Here is a 22,037-nt window from a genome sequence, read left to right as displayed (position 1 = left end):
GGTGTGGATGTGGTTCAGAAATTTTTAATTTACTAAAAAAATCACAGGCCTCAGTGTGCCAGTCCCTGACATGGAAGTTAATTCCTTTTTCTTTTTTTAATGATTATTATTAAGAAATCTAAATGTTTGTAAAAAAAATTTTGAGACCATTTGAGGGCTTGGCATCTGATGCAGTACCTAAGGAATCCCAAAATTTAAATATTGTCAGTGGCTTATGATGCTTAATTTTTAGCTTTTTCTCAAGAAGTGCATTTAAAAAAAAAGTTTCTTTAACATTTTAACTTATCTTGTTAGATAGGAAGTTAGGCATGAGCATGGAGGGGTGGCCTAGCTGAAAAAGAGTGCAAGCTGATCTCTAAACCCCACCCCAGACCCTCCAGGAGAGCTCACACATGTGCTACACAATAACCACACTTTTCCAACTCCAGTGCTATCCCCCTAGGTGCACACTGGATACAAACTAACCACAGGAACTGCTCCAACTCCCTCACATGCACTCTTAATGCACAGCTGTGTCCTCAAGTGACCTTAGGCAACTGGGAGCCAAATGGTTTGCTAAGTTGCTTTAGTCTGTCCGACTCTCTGCGATCCCATGGACTGTAACCCACCAGACTCCTCTGTCCATGGGATTCTCCAGGCAAGAATACTGGAGTGGGTTGCCATATCCTCCTCCAGGGGATCTTCCGGACCCAGAGACTGACCCCGTGTCTCTTATGTCTCCTGCGTTAGTACCTGGGTTCTTTACCACTAGTGCCACCTGGGACTCCCCGTGGAAAGAGCACAGGCCCTAGAGCATGTGGGCTTCAGCAGTTGCAGCTCCCAGGCTCTAGAGCACAGGCTCAATAGTTGTGGCACATGGGTTTAGTTGCTCCTTGGCATATGGAAATCTTTCTAGATCAGGGATGGAACTTGTGTCTGCTGTGTTGGCAGGCAGATTCTTTACCACTGAGCCACCTGGGAAGCCCCTCTTCTACTCTTGATTCCTGCACTTTCCAAATAAATTATCTGACCTTCTATCTTTTGTCAGAGCATCCGACTTTGGAGTAATTCAGTCACCATGCAAAATTGATAAATGTCATTTCTTTCACAATTTTTTATCAACAGTGGGTGTGTTATTCTGAGATAGCAAACCAAAATATAATTTCCAACATTTTGGATTGTTTTAAATTGATTAATAAGTAAGCTGAGTATTTGGACACTTTCTAAGGGAGATAAAGATCCATATACTAAGAAAACCAAAGTACTTAGTCACAAAGCAGTGTTCTGCTTATCTTTAGTTTTCCTTATAAAAATTTAAATTATATATAACATGGTAAATTCAACGTGACTTATAAGTCACTTGTAATGTACTTAAAATTAGCATATTTTAAAAGTAATTTTATATTTTATTACATGTTTTATATTTTATATAATTTTTATAGTATATATTATACTATATAATATGTATTATATATAAATATTATATATTTTTATAGTAATTTTATATTTTATTACATGTTGGAAAAGACTCTGATGCTGGGAGGGATTGGGGGCAGGAGGAGAAGGGGACGACAGAGGATGAGATGGCTGGATGTCATCACTGACTCGATGGACGTGAGTCTGAGTGAACTCCGGGAGTTGGCGATGGACAGGGAGGCCTGGCGTGCTGCAATTCATGGGGTCACAAAGAGTCGGACACGACTGAGTTACTGATCTGATCTGATCTGATTACATGTTTTTATATATTTTAAAAACCTGCATATGTATATTGTCATTATTATTCAAACTAACTTGTAAAAAATGAGAAATGAAATTGTTAACTCAGAAGAAAATAGTTCTTAAACAGAAATGGAGCATATTAGTGTGTCCTGCCTAGAAAACAGGTGTTCTCAGCAGAGCACTCTCATTTCCTGAGAACTTGCTAACTTGCTGAGATTTTGATATTGCTTTTGTCATGTCCTTGAATTGTTCTTAATAAAATTTCCTAGTTCTGCAAAAGGGAAACTTGTAATAATTCTTGATTTTCTTCATTTGCAGAAATGTTGTCTTATAGATTAATTGTTTAGACAAGAGGACAACCATTTCTTGTCTTGAGGTACTTACAACTTACACTTACCTACTGCTGCAATGTCTCCTCTGATAACTATTTTTGATATTATTTTCCTAAAACCAGGTCCTGAATTAAAAGTGACTGCTGGTAACAACAAAGACTTACTCATGAGTACAGAAGGCTGATAAAATAAGTTGGCATTAAAGACATTTATATTTTCTGTATCTTAATTAGCTCAACAAGGCAGTGAAAGGCCATTTTATCACAGAGTCAACTTTAATATGAATATGCTTTAGTTATACCATATTTTACAATTGATATAAATCTATTCTAATCACAATTCACATAAAACCTATTTGTTAGCAAACTGATTGGTAAGAAAAATTGCTTCTAGGAATAAAACACACTTGTCAATGTTGAAAAAAAATTTAAATTATTGAATTGCTAATAATATTCCTTCTGTTTTTTTTTTTGATTGTCTATTTATTTTAAATTGAAGGATAATTGCTTTGCAATATTGTGCTGGTTTTTGGCATACATCAACATGAACCAGCCAAAGGTATAGTTCTGTCCCCTCCCTCCTGAACCTCCCTCCCACCTCCTACCCCATCACACCCCTCTTGGTTGTTACACAGCCCTGGTTTGAGTTTCCTGCATCATACAGCAAATTCCCATGGGCTATCTATTTTACATGTGGTGGTACATATGTTTCCATGTCTCCTACTCTCCTTCTGTCTTATGTTTTTGGTTTTTGACCAAGAAGCACGTGGGATCTTAGCTCCCCAACCAGGTATCGAACCCACACTCTCATGCACCAGAAGGTGAAATCTTAACCACTGGACTGCCAGGGAAGTCCTTGGAAATCTTAACACATGCTTCATAAAATAGATTAGACAGTCTTGGAAGCTTGCAAATGCCCTCACTGGCCCTGATACCTTCTTATCCTTAGGGTAACCATTAACTGATTGCATATTAAGGATACAGTTAAGGTTAGTTGTACTACACTTGATCTTAGCCAAAATACATGTTTGGATGTGAACATTGGACCATAAAGAAGGCTGAGTACCAAAGAACTGATGCTTTCAAGCTGTGGTGCTGGAGCAGACTCTTGAGAATCCCTTGGACTGCCAGGAGATCACACCAGTAAATCCTGAAGGAAATCAACCCTAGAAATTCACTGGAAATACTGATGCTGAAGCTGAAGCTCCAATACTTTGGCCACTTAATACGAAGAACCAACCCATTGGAAAAGACCCTGATGCTGGGAAAGATTGAAGGCAGGAGGAGAAGGGGATGACAGAGGATGAGATGGTTGGAGGATATCACCGACTCGATGAACATGAGTTTGAGCCAGCCCTGCGAGTTGGTGAAGGACGGGGAGACCTGGTTTGCTGCAGTTCATGACATCACAAAGAGTCAGACATGACTGAGCAACTCAACAAAAACAAGGTTAGCTGTATTTCAAGCCCCAATCAGAAATTCTGTCTCTGTTCTGATTTTGTTTTATTTCAATAGGTGGTTGGCATTATTCTTTTATTATTGCTTGAAAGTTCCTACTACAATTTACAAAGCAGAAGTTAGGTTTCTGGGGAGAAAGAACAAATGAGACCAGTTTCTCAGAATGTTGGCAGAACAGGTTGTAGCAAGTACTTCTGAGGACTGATACAGGAAATAGGGTCAGAGGCTCAGGCTCCCAGAATCAGATGACATGGCTTGTGGAGCAGACATCTCACATATGGCCCTGAGTCAGGATTTACAGGTTTAATGCTGAAGCAGATGATTTCATGGGGTGAACTTCTGACTTAAAATGAGAAGAATCAAAATTAATTATCTCGTTCTTAGATGGATCTGAAGAGGAAGGTTTAGCTGCAGTCATTTGATGTAAAATATGTTCACTATAGTTTTACTGTTCATTCTCTAGTTGGACTATGAGAAAACCTTTTTAAAAATCTAGTCAGGACTCCCCTGGTGGTCCAGTGGTGAAGAATCCACCCTCCAATGCAGGGGACATGCGTTCAATCCCTGGTCAGGGAACTAAGATCTCATATGCCACTGGACAATAAGCTCACATGTACCATCAAAGATCTCATAGGCTGCAGCTAAGACCTGATGCAGCCAAATAAATAAACAAAATCTAGCCACCAGTTTAAACGAACTTGCTTGGGAGAATTGGAATGATACAACTTCTGAATGGTGATTTCTTCTAATTGAGCTCTCAGAATTCATAAAAAATACTTTGCAGGAAATAGTATATGCATTACTGAGTAATTAAGAGTACCTAAGAAGACAATTCTTTGAAAATACAACATGCATTGACCATTCCTGTTTGAAAAGTAGTTAACTGTTGATCTAAGTGGTTTTTTGAGTCCTTTGATTTTATGGCAAATTGTCATTTGGATAGATTAAAAGAAAAAAAAACAGAACAAAACCAAACCCCAAATTTTCAGTCAGGCCATGTCAGAGATGTTATATTTGAAGGAAAATCACTTGATTATATATGGCATCATACAATTAAGAAAATAAAGGCTATTTTCATACACAGAGATTATATGTCCAAATTCCTTCTACTAAACAAGTCTGTTGCTACTCTGGGGCTTACAGCATCCAGCCTTTGAGGAACTATAGGATGTTATTTCTTGGCAGATGCCTTGGTGTACTTGGAGATTCTGGTTTCCAAGTTTGGAATGAATGACTAGAAAAGGACAATCAAGTTATATTTCACATGAGAAAGATGGTGAGTAAATAATTCTAGATACTTTGAAACTCCAGGTTTATTATTTATTGTCTTAGTTTTGTCAACCATACCACAAGGATATTGTTAAATGTTTATCAATATCATTTGTTGTCCCTGCATAAATGAAATAGTCAAATTAGAACAAATTATTGGTTCTGAATAAGAAAAGCCACTAATCAAATCCACCTCTTTGTGGATGGCCACTGCATGTCCCTGGAAATGTGATTCTGCTGTCTTGCCTTTATCCTCACCAAACATTTGGCTGTATGAGGGGGAAAAAAAAAAAAAAACAGACTAGGCCAAAACAGCTTATGTTTCTTAAAGTCTGAGATAAACAATCAACTATAAGAAACTCTTCAAAGCCATGAAAATTAGAGGATTTCCAAAGCCTTGAATTTTGAGATTGGCCTTTTAGGAGCAAAGATTTTTTTTCACTAAAATTGATTCAAATTTATCCAAATGGAATTATTGTTGGCAATATCAAAATCTGAGCTATAATTACTAATTTCACACTTTGTGCTTCAAACCAGTTGTTCTGAAAGTTAGACTCCCCAGCACATGATTTCCTATTACTACAAAACTGTCATGCAGTGCTCAAAAGTTGTCAACAATTTTTTCTTTAAAATCATGTAATAAACTTATCTCAGCAAAACAGCAGTGAGTGGTGGCATGAAGTGAGATCTTAATTCCCTGCCCAGGAATTGAATCTGGGTAGCCTGGATGAGAACCAGAAATCCTAGCCACCAGGCCAGCAAGGACTGGAGGCTAAACTGGATCTTTACCCCCAGTGAGAAATATATTTATCACGGAGGCAGAAACTGTAAATGCAGGTACAAAGCTTATTGTTAGAGACATAGAACAGCAACAAGGGGGAGAGCACAGACCAGAAAGACAGAAGCAAGGCAGAGATGAACACCTGGAGAAAAAGTGTGTGGTGTCGCCCTAGTGAGGAGGAGTGTCGTAAAGAGTGGTTTAAGTTATTTATGCAGTTCAGTTCTTCCAGGTCTTTGTCTTCCTTCAGGCCAATTATCTGTTCTCTTTTTCCACACCTGACCTATTCTGGGACCCTCTCGTGGGGTGCATGCACCCCTCAGCCAAGATGGAACTTGAAGTGAAGGCTTATGGGATGAGCAAGACTCATTGTGGCCTGGAATTATCACCCGATTTTGACCCACTAGGAGCCTTTCTGCACATGTGTAGTGTCTCCCTTGTTGCAAAAGAGCAGAGAGGGAGATCCCTTAATCCTTTACTCTAACAGGTTTTTGCCCCTATTTGTCCTTGCCATGACCACTACCTTATGGTGTTTACAAGAGACAGACACTGGCTATTTGCTCTATTTCTGTTGCTATTTCCATTTCAGAGGGTGAACAGGAGGCTGATTACAAATACCTCCACTGGAGCCCAACTCTCTCTTGTCTCAGGAAATGCAAACGGGAGGCTGCTTGTCCGTGTTCAGCCTGGAGCCTGTCTATCTCCTATGTCAGCGCTATCACATACCAGATAGTTCAAACTGGCAAATGCCTGAGATAGACAACAGGATTTTCAACTCTAGGGCAACTTTGAAACCTGCAAAAGTCCTATGCTTATGGACAGTTTATCATTTATGACCTCAGTTTTATGCACATTAGATGCTTAATTTCACTTGATTGAGGCAAAGTGGATACTAATTATATCCCAACAATCTGTTTTCAATGAAGGGGTTGGGGGTAGAAATTCCTGTTTTATCTTGGGGAAAATTTAAAGGAATTACTACTGTTCTTTTTCATTCAAGAAGATCAGTTGATATCATTGTATGTGTATCTGATAGTGAATATCATTGACTTACTTTGTAATGAATGTGCTAAGCGGCTTCAGTCATGTCTGACTCTTTGTGACTGCATGGACTCTAGCCTGCCAGGCTCCTCTGTCCATGGGATTCTTCAGGCAAGAATACTGAAGTAGGTTGCCATGTCCTTCTCCATTCTAATGAATATTTGACTTATAAAAACAATGTACTTGTATATAAAATTTATTTGATTTTGATTTTGCAATACATTTTTCGTAAGTGTCAAATATGCACCCAGCACTTTCCTGAGGGTCATGATCTATCAATGAACTAAGCAGACAGAAATCCTTGATTATTATGAATATTACAGTAGAAATATCATGTAAAAAATACTAGCAAACAATTCAACAGTTCATTTAAAATAGAAGATATTATGACAAGTGAGGTTTATTCCAGGAACACAAGAATGATTTCAATATTAGGAAATTCAAAAGTATTATCCACTGTACTGATAGATCTAAGTATAAAAAAAATACAGGATCCTCTCCACTGATGCAGAGAAGGTGTGAGAAAAAATCCAATGGGCTTTCTGATTAATAACAAAAACAAAAACAACTTAATAATATAGAATAGCATAGACACTTCCCTAATACAAAGTGTATATAGAGAAACCAGTAGGTGAGAATGAAATACTGTTAAGGAAACAGTATTAGCTAGTGAAGCTGGAATTCAGGATGTCAATGTGCAGAAGGGAGATTAGATAAGCAAAAAGGAGTTTGCATGGTTTGTAGAGAAAATTTATTTTATCTTGATGATATTAGGAAACGATGAATTACGGTCAGCAGGGCATTTGATTAACTTTAGGTTTCATAAACAGCATTGTTTTCTATACATTGAGTGCTAAGTTGCTTCAGTCCTGTCTGATTCTGTGCCACCCTGTGGACTGCAGCCCTCCAGGATCCTCTAGTAGAACAAATTTGAGTCAAGAAGACATGGAAGTGATTGTAATAAAGAACAGTGGGGATCTGTGTGCAGGGAGGTGTGGACAGAATACTAAACACTTAGTCGGACTTTGATTAATGGAGTACTTAATTCACAGGCAGAAAAAAATAACCCAAATAATGTAATAGGGAAGAACCAATTCTGACTCCATATGGGATATCTTTCTTTTAGCTTAACCTTTGTATTTTATTGCTTTTCCTACAAGTTAATCACAAAGGGATGTGGCTTGTAGTTTAGAGTATACATAATGGCTCATCTCTGGTCTCCCAGGCCTTAGGGTTAAACTAAAATACCTTTGTTTAGCTCACAGGAAACATTCTTACCTGCTCACCTATGAATAGGTATAGAAAAGAAGAAATGAACATATCTCCTTTTCAGTCTGGCAGAACCAGGAAATATTTGCGACAAATTTTTGCCTTTGTTACTGTATTACCTTACCTCCCTTTCTTTGCTTTATAAAAGAAACTAGCATCCAAACTCAGGTAAGATGGATCTTTTGAACACTAGCCCACCATCTTCTCGCTCTGCTGGCTTTCTGAATGAAGTTGCTATTTCTTGCCCTAACAACCTGTCTCTACATTTAATGGCCCATTGTGTGGTGAGCAGTACAAGCATGGATTCAGTAATGATAAAATTTACTCATCTTATTTTATTTAAAAATCTTTGAGGATCTTGAAATAACAAGGGGTCAATGTTTTTTGTTAAAATAATTATTTCACAATTCTAGGGATTAATAGAATATGAAGTAATAGGAAGTTTATGTTATGACTTCTATCTTTTATTGAAGTCTAAGATGTGGTTTTCTTTTTGGTTAATATTTTCTTGTTTTTATAATATTTAAAATGTTTTGTTAGATTATTTTTATTTGTATAATTTAAATAGGTGTATAGACAACATACAGAAGAAGCTCTCTTAACTAAAAAGCAAACAAATAAAGCATATTGCACTTATTGCAAAAAAAATATGTAATATGTGAGAAAAACTTCTCAGAGGTACAGACTGTGTGACATGATTTTTTTTCTAGCATCTGTACACTAACCTCATGTATTTAAAGACAGGAAAGAAAGAAATCACATATGCTTCTTCATATATTTATATTTTAAAATTATCCATACAAGGTTAGTGTGTTGTCATTCTCCACTAGGCAAATTCTTTTATTTTCCTTTGATTATGGACAATGTACATAATTTAGGTTTCAAGTTTCTCATCATCTCAGTGGTTTCTACTATAATCAGAGTCTTTAAAGAATGCAATTAGAGACAAATGCAAGAAAGTATGCTATGAACTGTTAAAACGATGTGAAGTATAGCAGAATTTTAAGTGGGATACCATTGGATTTATGGGAGTGATGCAGTTGCACTGTGTCTTGAAAAATGTGGAAAATTTGGTTCGGCAGAGGTGAAGTGTATTCTAGTCTTTTAGTTCAGAGCCTGCATAAAGTATCGCCACCAAAGGAATGAATATTTATGTTAAATTAAATTGCTAGTAGGGATTCCATCTTCAGGTAACTGTAACTGATCCAGAAATTTTTTGTCATCTGTATAATGTTGGGCACAAAAAAATTAACTATTTACTTTTATATTAATTTACTTTGAATGTTTGGGACTTGTTATTACTGAATTATATTTTATATATAAAGCCTTATCTCTTTGTTATCATTCTTCTCCATTTATTAAATAAATACATTTTTGAAGGCTGTCAATATGTTGTTGTTGTTGTTCCGTTGCTAAGTCATGTCCGACCCTTTGCAATTCCGTGGACTGCAGCACCCCAGGCATCCCTGTCCTTCACCATCTCTCAGAATTTGTTCAAACTCATGTCCATTGAATTGATGATGCCACCCAACCATCTCATCTTTTGTTGCCCCCTTCTCCTCCTGCCCTCAATCTTTCCCAGCATCAGTGTCTTTCCAGTGAGTCGGCTCTTTGCATCAGGTGGCCAAAGGATTGGAGCTTCAGCTTCAACATCAGTCCTTCCAGTGAATATTCAGGGCTGATTTCCTTTAGAACTGACTGCTTTGATTTCCTTGTAGAGATCATTTAATTCATCCATTTGGTGTTTACAGAATAAAGGAGCTCTCCAAAAGAGTGTGGTGGTTCAGCCTAAAATGTCCAATTTATTAAGAGCTGAGAATAGCAGACAATCAGAGGCTCTGATTCCTAAGAGTCCTCTTACCTCTTTTTTATCTAGTATCCACTTAGACAGATGCTCGGTAATTTCTCTGAAAGGTAAAATATTGAACATAACTGTGAAAGAAGTCTTAAAGAGTGCAAAAAGCATGGATTAGTTTTTAACTAATAGCTGTGAGTTAGCAGAGGTTTATTTTTGACAGAAGGTTGGCATTCAAAAATATACTTTGAAACCTAATTTTATTGCTTTTAAGTATGGCTTTGTGGTATGTCTTATTCTGATGAATAAATATATTGTAATTGACAAATACAATTAAGTAAGTAATTTTTCTTGGCCAATATTAACATAGATTGTATATGAGTGGAAATTTTTTCAAAAATTGGTAGTTTGCTGTTCCAAATATAAATAATACCTCTCAATAAACACTTAAATATAGTTTTAAGCATAAGAGTTTTTTGAACTGGAAATTTTCCTACAAAAATGGCATTATTAAGCTTCATTTTCAAGATAAAGCAATTGAAGCCAGAATAATGATGTACATTATGAAGATAATACAGTCCAGTAGTGATAATCTAAGATTCGAAATCCACTTGTGTGGCTTTCAGGTAAGCATGTCCACATTAATATGTGCCCCCCCCTTCATTTTTTAAAATTAAATAGGACCTTTTGCTTCTATAGATTGATATTGAAGTTCAGCTTGCTTTTGCCTAAATGAAGTAAAAATATCAAATCAGTGGATAAACTAGATTATTTTTCATATGCATATATTTTATATTTTGCAGCTAAAGGGTTGATACTTTTAAAGGAAAATGATGGAAACAATGAGAAAAACTATAACCATTTTATTTACAAAGTCATTGTCCTGAAATCAGAATCAGTTTTTTGACAGTTAAAAACTTGCATTCTCAAAATTAATTTAATTTTTCCTATGGTGTTTAAGAAATGATTATCATTCTACCAAAGCTTGGTATCTTTTTGCTATACAAAAGTTGAGATATTATCAACACTGATAATGAAAATATTTCCAACACACTCAAGGAATTGTCTGGAGATATCATCTCTATGGTTGACTGATTTTAAACAAGAAACTAAAAATTCATGTTGTTGCTTTCAATGAAGCATATCAGTGATTCACTTAGAGAAAGGAAAATCTTTTTCTAAACCATTTAACTCCTAGTTTTAAGCAATAGTTACTAGTTCAGTTCCCCTTACACTAATAATAACCTCTATTTCTAGTATATTTTCCAGTTAAGATGATTTCCTATAAACACTCTCTTGTTAACTCGTCACACTCACTCTTGGAGTTAGTGAGATGACTACGTTTGTGAAACGGGCTGAGTGTGTAAAAATATGCTGAGAATGAATGATGTTATTTATCTCTGATCTTTTCACTCCAAACTAATTGGGATTTCCCCCACCCCACACTTACTACTCCATGGTGTAACTCATCACAGGTTTTACCACTGTGATAAAAGTCACCAACTTTAAGATTATTTTTCAACCAATACGTTAGCGGAGTCTGCCACACATAAAACAGGAAAGTGAAAAGTAGAGATTTCTCTGGTGACTGCACTGGTCAAGGAAGGCTTAATATAAGATTCAAAACTTTGGGCTGTGTATGCCTTACACAGTCTCAAGGAGAACGCTGAAGATTCATCTAGCTCAGATTAATCTCACTCTCCTCCATGACACTGGGCTGTGTTTCTTGAGCCTTAATATTACACTCATCAAGGCACATCTTCTCTCTCAGTTACGTATGTTGTGATGCTTCTGCATTGACCCGTACCTCCTGTCATACCTATCAGAGTGGTCCTCGACAAATCTGCGTGTTGAACTGAAAATGTACAAAAAGATAGGAGGAGGATCTGTCCTGATTTTCAATGGAGGAAGGGAAATACTATATTTAAACAGCCTATTGTGTGTCAGGCATTCAGCAAAGTGCTTTTCCATCTCTTAAAGTAGAAATCACTTAAAATAGATGTTATAACCATTGGTGTATTTAAAAATGAGTAATAGAGAGCACTGCAACATTAAGAAGAGTTTCTGAGGATTATAAGTGACTCAGTCAGTGAGCAGTCCACTCTGATCTGTCTCCATATACCTACTGCTTTCCACTTCTTTCTGGGGACTTCCCTTAGAAATATTCTTCAGTAACAAAAGGTAACCCATATTCCAAATGGGAGCACATTGGTTTGTAATTGGGTTAGAAGTGTAGGGATCCCTTGTAAAATGTGTTCAGGCAATTATGGGCTTGACTCAGCATTTCTGCTTAGAATTTGGAGAACTGAGAATTTCACACTGAGTTCAGTGACAAATGACCCTATCCTTAAGAAATGAATTTCCCTTAACATGTTCATCACAGCACAGTTCTGGCTCTCAGTTTTGCTAGGCTAAGGAATGAGCCACTCACCTAGCTCTCCAATTGGAGTAACAAATCTTGAAAAGTCAGCGAATTCAAAGGAAATGATTAAAACACCAACACCACAGTTCAACTGATGTTTTTGAACTGTGGTGTTGGAGAAGACTCTTGAGAGTCCCTTGGACTGCAAGGAGATCAAACCAGTCAATCCTAAAGGAAATCAACCCTGAATATTCATTGGAAGGGCTGATGGAAGGCTCCAATACTTTGGCCACCTGATGCAAAGAGCTGATTCATTAGAAAATACCCTGATGCTGGAAAAGATTGAAAGCAGGAGGGGAAGGGGACATCAGAGGATGAGATGGTATATGGCATCACCAACTCAATGGACCTAAGTTTGAGCAAGCTCTGGGAGATGGTATGAAACAGGGAAGCCTGGTATGCTACAGTCCGTGGGGTGCAGAGTCAGACATGACTGAGCAACTGAACAGCAACAAAAGAATTGTGTTCTTTATGTTCATTCATAAGCATTTATTTGTTACGGACCTATTTTGCAGCAGGTACATTGTTCAGGCATAAAAATATAAGTTGAGAGATACTGACTGATCTGGGTGGTTCACAATTGTATTGTTTACAATATAATTGTAACAAAGAAGAGCAGATGAAATACAGAATTTAATGACATCAAGCTTTCCTTGCCTAAAATTTTTTCTCTGTCCCCCCACCGCATTAAAAATATCACCTCATCAGTGTTTTTGTGACTATGATTTCATTATGCTTCTATTGATGACCAACAGCTCTTACAATTCAGAGGTGTTTTCTAGAATGTAGCAGGTGTTCAATAAACACATGTTCACCAAGCCTGCTAGTGATGATAAATGGACCTGGAGAGGGTTGGTTGGTAGATTTGAAAAAAGTAGTTTAATTTGAATATGAAAGGAGTGCCAGTTGAGGCTAAGAGAAATGTACACAATGTTTTCTTTACTTGCTGTTGATCAGTTGCTCAGTCATGTCAGATTCTCTGAGACCCCATGGACTGTAGCACACCAGGCTTCCCTGTCCTTCACCATCTTGCAGAGCTTGCTCAAACTCATGTTCATTGTGCTGGTGATGCCATGCAAGCATCTTGTCCTCTGTCATCCCCTTCTCCTCCCACCTTCAATCTTTCCCAGCATTATTTCAGTTCAGTTCAGTCACTCAGTTGTGTCTGACTCTTTGCAACCCCATGAACTGCAACACATCAGGCCTCCCTGTCCATCACCAACTCCAGGAGTCCACCCAAACCCATGTCCATTGAGTCAGTGATGCCATCTAACTATCTTATCCTCTGTCGTCCCCTTCTCCTCCTGCCATCAATCTTTCCCAGCATCAGGGTCTTTACAAATGAGTCAGCTCTCTGCATCAGGTGGCCAAAGTATTGGAGTTTCAGCTTCAACATCAGTCCTTCCAATGAACACCCAGGACTGATCTCCTTTAGGATGGACTGGTTGGATCTCCTTGCAGTCCAAGGGACTCTCAAGAGTCTTCTCCAACACCACACTTCAAAAGCATCAATTCTTTGGCTCTCAGCTTTCTTCACAGTCCAACTCTCACATCCATACATGACTACTGGAAAAACCATAGCCTTGACTAGATGGACCTTTGTCAAGAAAGTAATGTCCTGCTTTTTAATATGCTGTCTAGATTGGTCATAACTTTCCTTCCAAGGAGCAAGCATCTTTTAATTTCATGGCTGCAATCAGGCCTTCCAATGAATATTCAGGATTGATTTCTTTTACGATTGACTGGATTTTATCTCCTTGCAGTCCAAGAGACTCTCAAGAATCTTCTCCAACATCACAGTTCAAAAGTTTCAATTCTTCAGAGCTTAGCCTTCTTTAGGTCCAACTCTCACATCCATCCATGACTACTGGAAAAACCATAGCTTTGACTAAACAGACCTTTGTCAGCAAAGTAATGTCTCTGCTTTTTATTGCACTGTCTGAGTTTTTCATAGCTTTTCTTTCAAGAAGTAAGCATCTGTTAATTTCATGGCTGCAGTTACCATCTTCAGTGATTTCTTTACTTAACTGTATCAATGATTTCCCACAATGCAACCTGCCAAAGACCTGCAACATACTTCTGAAAACCTTTGCACATTCATCTAAGGTTCCAATCAGACTGAAACAAAAAAAAATGTATATGTATTAAGTTCTACAGGTATATGTGTTTATTATTTCTTAGATAGGCTCATGCTACTATAGCAATAAAATGGTTAATTACCAATGTAAATAATAAGTGGAAGCTATTTGGGGGAAAACTCATTTTCCTTTAGTGGGGATTCGATAAACAAATGGTGCTGAAACATGAAGAAAATTTCATGTTTCTCTCTAGTGGTGACATAAGAGAGCAAAGCAGGTGATAGCCAGGATTTTATTCTGTGAAAGGTGGCACACAAATTAGTGGGCAATAAAGTGTAAGTTCTGTATATAAGATTTGTGAGACTTCATGTATTTTCTTTTTTGATCCTTTAAAAATACTTAGCATACCTGCTTGAATATTGTAAACTTGAGGACAAAGGTAAAATTTATGAAGGCAAGTGAGAAGACTCCAGCTGACATCTTGGATTTGAAATAATAGATTATTAACTTTAGGCATATGACAGCACTCCTCTCAGAGTATGTTAGAAACAATTAAAGGAAACATTCCTTTGGCGTTCGAAAGGCATGGATATTTACATATAGAACTGTGCTTCATGGTGCAGGGAGATGATAATTCATGGGAATTCTCAAACACTAAATATCAATGGCACTCGATTCCCATAATTACGTTCACACACACACACACACACACACACACAATACTTCCTTGTTCAAATATCCCTAGAAGCCCAGTCTTTCTCCTGGTTGGGAGCCACTTGAGTTAAGAAAGTAGTTGAGTGGAAAGAAAAGACTTATTTCCATCTTAATGAAGGTTTTTGTGCTAGTAAAAATTGTGTTTTGTATTATTTTTGCACTCAAACAACAAAAGTCAACTCTAGCTCTCTGTGGGGAAAAGATAATGAAAATATTTTTATCAGAAGAACTATTAAAATCATTTAAAAAGTGAAGGAGGGTTATAAATCAATGATCCCCTAGAGTTTGGGGATCTTTTTACTATTTTTGTTGCTACTGTCTAAGATAATTTGTCCCCAACTGGGTACCTGATTGCCTCTTATCATACTTCAAATCCTTAGCAGAATGTGGTTGGCTCAGTTCTGGTCACGAGTCACTCACTTAGGAGTCTCTCATCTAAAGAACCAGGGGGTTATCTTAGAGGGTCCACTGGAGAAGCACTGCAGTGTATGGTGCCTTGTAACTGATTTAAGTTATCTACACATAGACATTGGAAAATGCCTTATTGGAAAACACCCTGAAGCTGGGAAAGATTGAAGACAGTAGGAGACAGGGACAACAGAGGATGAAATGACTGGATGGCATTACTGACTCAATGGACATGAGTCTAAGCAGGCTCTGGGAGTTGGTGATGGACAGGGAAGCCTGGCATGCTGCAGTCCATGGGGTCACAAAGAGTAAGACAGGACTGAGAGACTGAACTGAACCGAAATGAACAACTGGACATATTTTACTCAACCTTCCCAATATTTTAAATTGACTTGGGTGTCAATAGTTAAAAATCAGAAGTCTCCAAATAAACAGTTGGATATTGCTACCAAGTTGATCTACTAGACCCCATCTAGGTTCCTTCCTCAGATCAAGACCCCTTGTCCTGGCCAGGGAGGTTTTCTGATGTATTCACATAGCCAATAATGAAACCAATGCTGAGACTGGAAGAGCACAAGCTTCATTCAATGGCCAAAGAATGGAGAATGGGGAACATAGTTTGAAAAGCAACTTCTCAAGCCAATTCATTTGGAGATAAAAATATAGGAGATTGGAAGTAAAAGAGAGGGGTTTGGAAAGAATGGTAGGAATATTCATGACTTATCCAAGAACAAGCATGTGGTTAGAATCTGAAAGTGATGTAACACTTCTTTTCAGTCCTTATGTAGGCTTAAAAGAGTTGGACCATAAAGAAGACTGAATGCTGAAGAATAGATGCTTTTGAATCATGATGCTAGAGAAGACTCTTGAACGTTCCTTGGACTGAACCGAGATCAAACTAGTCAGTCCTAAAGGAAGTGAACCCTGAGCATTCATTGGAAGGATTGATGCTGAAGCTGAAGCTCCAATACTTTGGCCACTTGATGCAAAGAACTGATTTATTGGAAAAGACCCTGATGCTGGGAGAGATTGAAGGCAAAGGAGAGGCAGGCAGCAGAGGATGAGATGATAGCAGAGGCTAGCATCACCAACTCAATGGACATGAATTTGAACTCTGGGTGATGGTGAAGGACAGAGGAGCCTGGTGTGCTGCAGTTCATGGTGTCTCAAAGAATTGGACGCTACTTAGCAAATGAACAGCAGCGATAACAATGGCCCTTCTGGTTCTTGTCATGACAATTGCCGACTGTCATGGCACTGGTTGGCCTGTCATTCAGCAAATGCTAATATATTACAGTGAGTGTATGGTGAGGCTCAGGGTCTATTGGAAGTCAAATCTTCTGCTATTTTGGGCCAGTTTTTTCATTCTAACCAGTTCTTATTTTTTCTTTTGGCAGCTTCCTCCTGTAACTTATAAGAATAATTGTTTTCCATTTGAGGGAAGTGCAGAGATATGATTCTGGGCCAACAACCTAGGTAACAATATTATTTTATAAACTCAATTATCAAGCAACATTGAGTCTATTTCCTCATGTCCTCCAAATACTTAAGCAGAAGACTGGTTGCCCTTTAGATGAGGTACCCATTCTCATGTAGGGGTGTATTTCTTATCTAATAAACTCCAGTCTTCTAAGTTACTTACCTGCTTCTTCCAACATCTGAGTGTGTGACTCCCCCATATGTGAATGAAATGGATCTTAGAAGTGTCATTCTTCTAGAACGGACAAAAAAGCTCTCTAAGAGAAACTAGCTGGAAACTTCATATTAAGAGCAATGCAAAATAAGAAAAACTAAAAAAGTGCAAAGATGATGTATAAGCCATGTTGCTTTAAGTTTTCTGTGTTACCATTATTTATATAGATAGGAAAAACCCTACACTTTCTTCTAAATCTAGAAGGAAAGGAAAATATGTTGATTTTTAATAAAGAGCCATCTTCTATTTATAAGGCCTTTAAAAGGCAAGTGGGTTCCTAGAATGTGCTGACTACCATTTTTTCCCAGCTTCTCTGCTGTTCATTAGCAATTTCACATAAAGTAACATGAGAGTCCCTGCTGTACCTATTAATTCATTAGAGAACTGATTGCATTTTCTTTTTCACCTTTTTGAGCTATCTGATTCATACTTATTCCTCATAAAAATGTCTTCACTTGCCTACTTCTCTTTTGGATTTTATTTTAAACAAAATACTATTTTTTTTTTCCCTTTAGGTACATATTAACTTGCTACTTGTTCAAATCAGCCAAGTAGAATTTTTTTTTTTTTTTTGCTGTTCTTATCCAACTTTGTATCAAGTTCAAAGAGCTGATAAAGATATTTCTTTCAAGAAAGGAACCCAGGGATCGAACCCACCCCTCCTGCTTAGAAGGTGGATTCTTTACCACTGAGCCACTGGAGAAGCCCATACCAAGAAATGTGGACACTTGGGACCTATCTTAGTGTCTACCTGCCACATTGTTGTATATACTATAGTTCAGTCCTTTGTCAATCTTCAATCTATTGATCCATTCAAGAAAAAAGTTTAAAGCATAAAAAATGCAAAAATAATGCAGATTTTTCATATTATTAAAATTTACCCTTAAAAATATAATAGTGCACTGAATTCAATATACTATTACATTTGATTTCAAGTAATTCTGCATTTGAACTTCACGATGGAGAACTACAATATGGAGAACTGTGATTCTGGTAATCATAGCTTAAACAGTGTGACATGCAACATTGACTCCTAAATTATTTTGTGACAATGCTCCGTGTGGTTATTTTTGTTCAGTCACCAAGTCATTTCCACTCTGTGATTCCATTTATTGCAGCATGCCAGGCTCCTCTGTCTTCCACTGTGTCTAATAGTGGATGTTGCTCTAATTCATGTCCATTGCAGTGGTGATGCTATCTAACCACCTCATCCTCTGCAGCCCCATTCTCCTTTTGCCTTCATTCCTTCCCAGCAGTGCACATAGCGTTCCTAAAAAAATTTACTAGGAATTTTCTAATTTATACACAGATTTATAGATGTTTGGGTTAGAAATTGTGACCAAAGAAAGGGAGATGATAGCTGCCCAACCTCCAAATTCCATGGCTGTGCTCGGATAAATTGGGAACTTCATTGCAATATGAGGTGAATTAGGATACCATATATTATCCCTTGGTGATGTGCAGAAATGAATGAACTTTTAACAAGGCACTTCTGATTTGCAAAGGGAAAAGCTGCTTTCTAGGGATAAAATTAACTATCATCATTTAAAGGACAAGTCAGCTAAAGTTGAATGGACAGAATTAAAAACTTTCTATACAATAGATACATTTTCTGGGTCAGTATTTTATTTTATATTAATATAGAAGATATAAGCTTTAATCAAAAGCCATAAGAAATATCTATTAGACAAAGTAATCCTTTCTGAAAACATATCATAATCTCATTATTGCCTCTATTAGATTAACTGTTTCACAAATTACAAATTTTCATGTTTACGAAATTTCCTGTTCAAGAGCTGTGCTAACCAAGTGATATTTTGTATCTGTGTGCTTCCAAAATAAGCATTTTGTCCTGTGAGTTTGAATTTTAATGTTATAGTTCATGTATTTGCTTGGTTCCTTTATTTGCCACAATCTGAATTTATATAATTTATTGTGTTCTCTAGTTTATACTCTCCAGGCTCATTTATTCAGTTTTTAGAGTTCATTTTAAAGGTAAATAAGAGGTTTACATGTGAAGTTTTCTTATCTTTGTGTCCCAGTTTGCTGTTATTGTATCCAGTGTTGAATCCATAATGTGGAAATATTGCTAAAATTGAAAAGCTAGCATTATAATTTAGAAATGGTAATTCAGTTCTTAATTCTACCTTATGATCGTTAACTGCAATATGTCTTTGGAGTCTTCTGATAAGCAATCTATCAATTGCTGTATTGTCTTTTACCTTTAGTGAGAAGTATAGTGTGTTTATTTATTTATAACTTTATGTGCAGTATTGTGGGTTTCCCTGGTGGCTCAGATGGTAAAGAATCTGCCTGCAATTCAAAAGATTTGGTTTTGATCCCTGGGTCGGGAAGATCCGCTAGAGAAGGGAATGGCTATGCACTCCAGTGTTCTTGCCTGGAGAATTCCATGGAGAGAGGAGCCTCAAGGCTACAGTCCATGGGGTCATAAAGAGTGAGACACAATGGAGCGACTAACATGTATACATATACATATATATATATATATATATACTATTATAGTCATACATGATTTAAATACCATGCATTCACACATTTTTTTTATAAAATACAGAATGAGAAATTTCACAAACAGATGTCCTAATATTTTCTTTCCTCACCCTACTGCAGTATTTTTCATATTCAATTTTAGGAATCTAAAACTATTTTACAGTTCCAACGAAATTGCATGTTTTCCTTTAGAGTTCATCCATATTGTTTAAAACGTTTGCTCTACTTGAAGTTCTTATCAGTGGTTTTATTTTTTTAATAAATGTATTTATTTTAATTAGAGGTTAATTACTTTACAATATTGTATTGGTTTTGCCATACATCAACATGAATCCGCCACAGGTCGTGTTCCCCATCCTGAACCCCCCTCCCTCCTCATCAGTGGTTTAAGCATTGAAATATGCATTGCCTTGCTCTGAAATATGTTTTCATAGGTATATGCAGTAAACTGCTGGAATATAATGTGATCTTTGATTCAGTTTAGATCCTATAAGATCTTATAATTCAAACATTGTCATGTACAACAATAATTATTAAACTCTCGCTAACCTTGGCACTTGCGTAACCAGAGGTAGAGTTTTATTTAAAGTTGTAAGTATGGCCGCCATGGAATTGACCTGCCTCTGCTGGCTCAGGTTTGTGTGTGTGCTTAGTTGCTCAGTTGTGTCTGACTCTCTGAGACCCATGCACTGTAGCCCGCCAGGCTTCTCTGTCCATGGAGATTCTCCAGGCAAGAATACTGGAGTGGGTTGTCATGCCCTCCTCCAGGGGACATTTCCAACCCAGGGATCAAACCAGAGTCTTCTGCATTGCAGGCAGTTTCTTTACCAGCTGAGCTACCAGGGAAGTCCAGCTCAGGTATGATCAGTCTCAATCAGAAACTCTCACACTTAGATAAGTCTAGCTTTTCATAATGATAGATAAAGGTGATGCATTAAGATTGTTAATTCTTTATTTTGGGGTTAAATTAGTTTGACAAATCCTATTTAGAGAGTGACTTTTGAAAACAGGGCAACTTAACAGAGTAAATTGCACAGGTGCGTGGGATACAGTCCTAGGTGTCATCGAGGGTTAAGAACAGGCCTGAAAGGGAGGATATAAGCATGCCCAGGATATTTGTTTTTCATGTAAACTCACAAATTTGTAAATTCACTTAAAATATGTGTTCACTTGGTAGCATAGTGTCATAGCTGAATACATTTTTACTGTCTATGAAATGTATATTCTTCCTTTTTGAATGGAGTTTAGTCCTTTAGATTTACTTGATTCTGAACAAACTTGGGGGTTGATAAATCAGTGTAAATTTACAGTATAAATCAGTCTACAATGCCCACGGCTTTTGAAACTATATAAGGTGCTTGGTTTATGCGTTAATAATTGTGAAAGGAAATTTAGGTATATAACACTAAATGATAGCCCACAAAATTGATCTTATTACTTAGTGAATTTTAAACAGCACTTGCAGCTTGGGTATCTTTGATCTTCTGGGGAAGAAAATAATTTGATTAGGCATAATGAAACCTAGGTTTTTAACGGCAATCTAAGTTAACAGTTGATAGTTAATTGGAGCCAAGATTGAATCCGAGCTAGGAGTATGGTTATAGGTTCTTGGGTAATCTTTATATCAGTGCTGTTGTTCAGTTGCTAAGCCATATCCAACTCTTAGTGACCCCAGGCAGCACTCCAGGCTTCCCTGTCCTTCACTTTCTCCTGGAGTTTGCTCAGATTCATTTCCATTGAGCCAGTGATGCTAACTATCTCATCCTCTGTCACCCCTTTCTCCTCCTGCCCTCAGACCAGGGTCTTTTCCAATGAGTTGGCTCTTCGCATCAGGTGGTCAGACTACTGGAACTTCAGCTTCAGCCTCAATCCTTCCAGTGAAAATTCAGGGTTTATTTCCTTCAGGATTGACTGGTTTGATCTGCTTGCTGTCCAAGGGACTCTCAAGAGTCTTCTCCAGCACCACAATTCAAAATCATCATGTCAGTGGATATTAATTCATTCTTCAAATTTGGAAAAGAAGACCTCTTATATATATGAGAAAGATTAACAAATTTGCATCTCATAGGTTATTTGCCTTCTTGCAAAAATACTCATTTAAAAACTATGTGAAAAATGTAAAAGTAAATTTTGATTAATTAGGAAATTCTTGGTCTGCTTGTCATATAATTTACTTTCTACACAATCTGATATATGTTTTCATTATCTTTATGAAATAAATTCATTGTTATTTGACCTTTCAGCTGTGGTCTTAACTGGAATGAAAAATACACAAAGATCTTTACATTCTTTAAAAATAAAAACACGTGTTCCCCATCCTGAACCCTCCTCCCTCCCCGAGATCTTATCTGCTGTACAACATAATGCCTGTAGTTAATAATACTCTATTGTACACTTAAAATTTTCTTAAAAGGGTAGATCTTATATTAAGAGTTCTTAGCACAACTGAAAAAAAGAAAAGAAAGGTTAAATACATAATGTGACATATCTTCTCCATGTCAAGAAAGCCATTTACAACAATGGTAATAAAGAACAAGCATATTAAAAATAAAAATAAAAAAAATAAAAACAT

At 37.1% G+C, this 22,037-nt stretch overlaps 1 long non-coding RNA gene across 1 annotated transcript; it reads left to right on the top strand.

Annotated features, from left to right (window-relative positions):
- Positions 1–2,018: 2,018 nt before the first annotated feature.
- Positions 2,019–21,487, top strand: LOC129632818 (uncharacterized). The gene is made up of 3 exons (XR_008704677.1): positions 2,019–2,074; positions 16,659–16,737; positions 21,261–21,487. It is a non-coding gene; the product is annotated as an uncharacterized LOC129632818 (long non-coding RNA).
- The last annotated feature ends 550 nt before the right edge of the window (positions 21,488–22,037 follow it).

The sequence above is a fragment of the Bubalus kerabau genome, chromosome 18 (genome assembly GCF_029407905.1).
Source record: "Bubalus kerabau isolate K-KA32 ecotype Philippines breed swamp buffalo chromosome 18, PCC_UOA_SB_1v2, whole genome shotgun sequence".
Taxonomy (NCBI): Eukaryota; Metazoa; Chordata; class Mammalia; order Artiodactyla; family Bovidae; genus Bubalus; species Bubalus kerabau.
The sequence above is the reverse complement of the archived record's forward strand: the minus strand, read 5'-3'. Positions and strand labels throughout refer to the sequence as shown.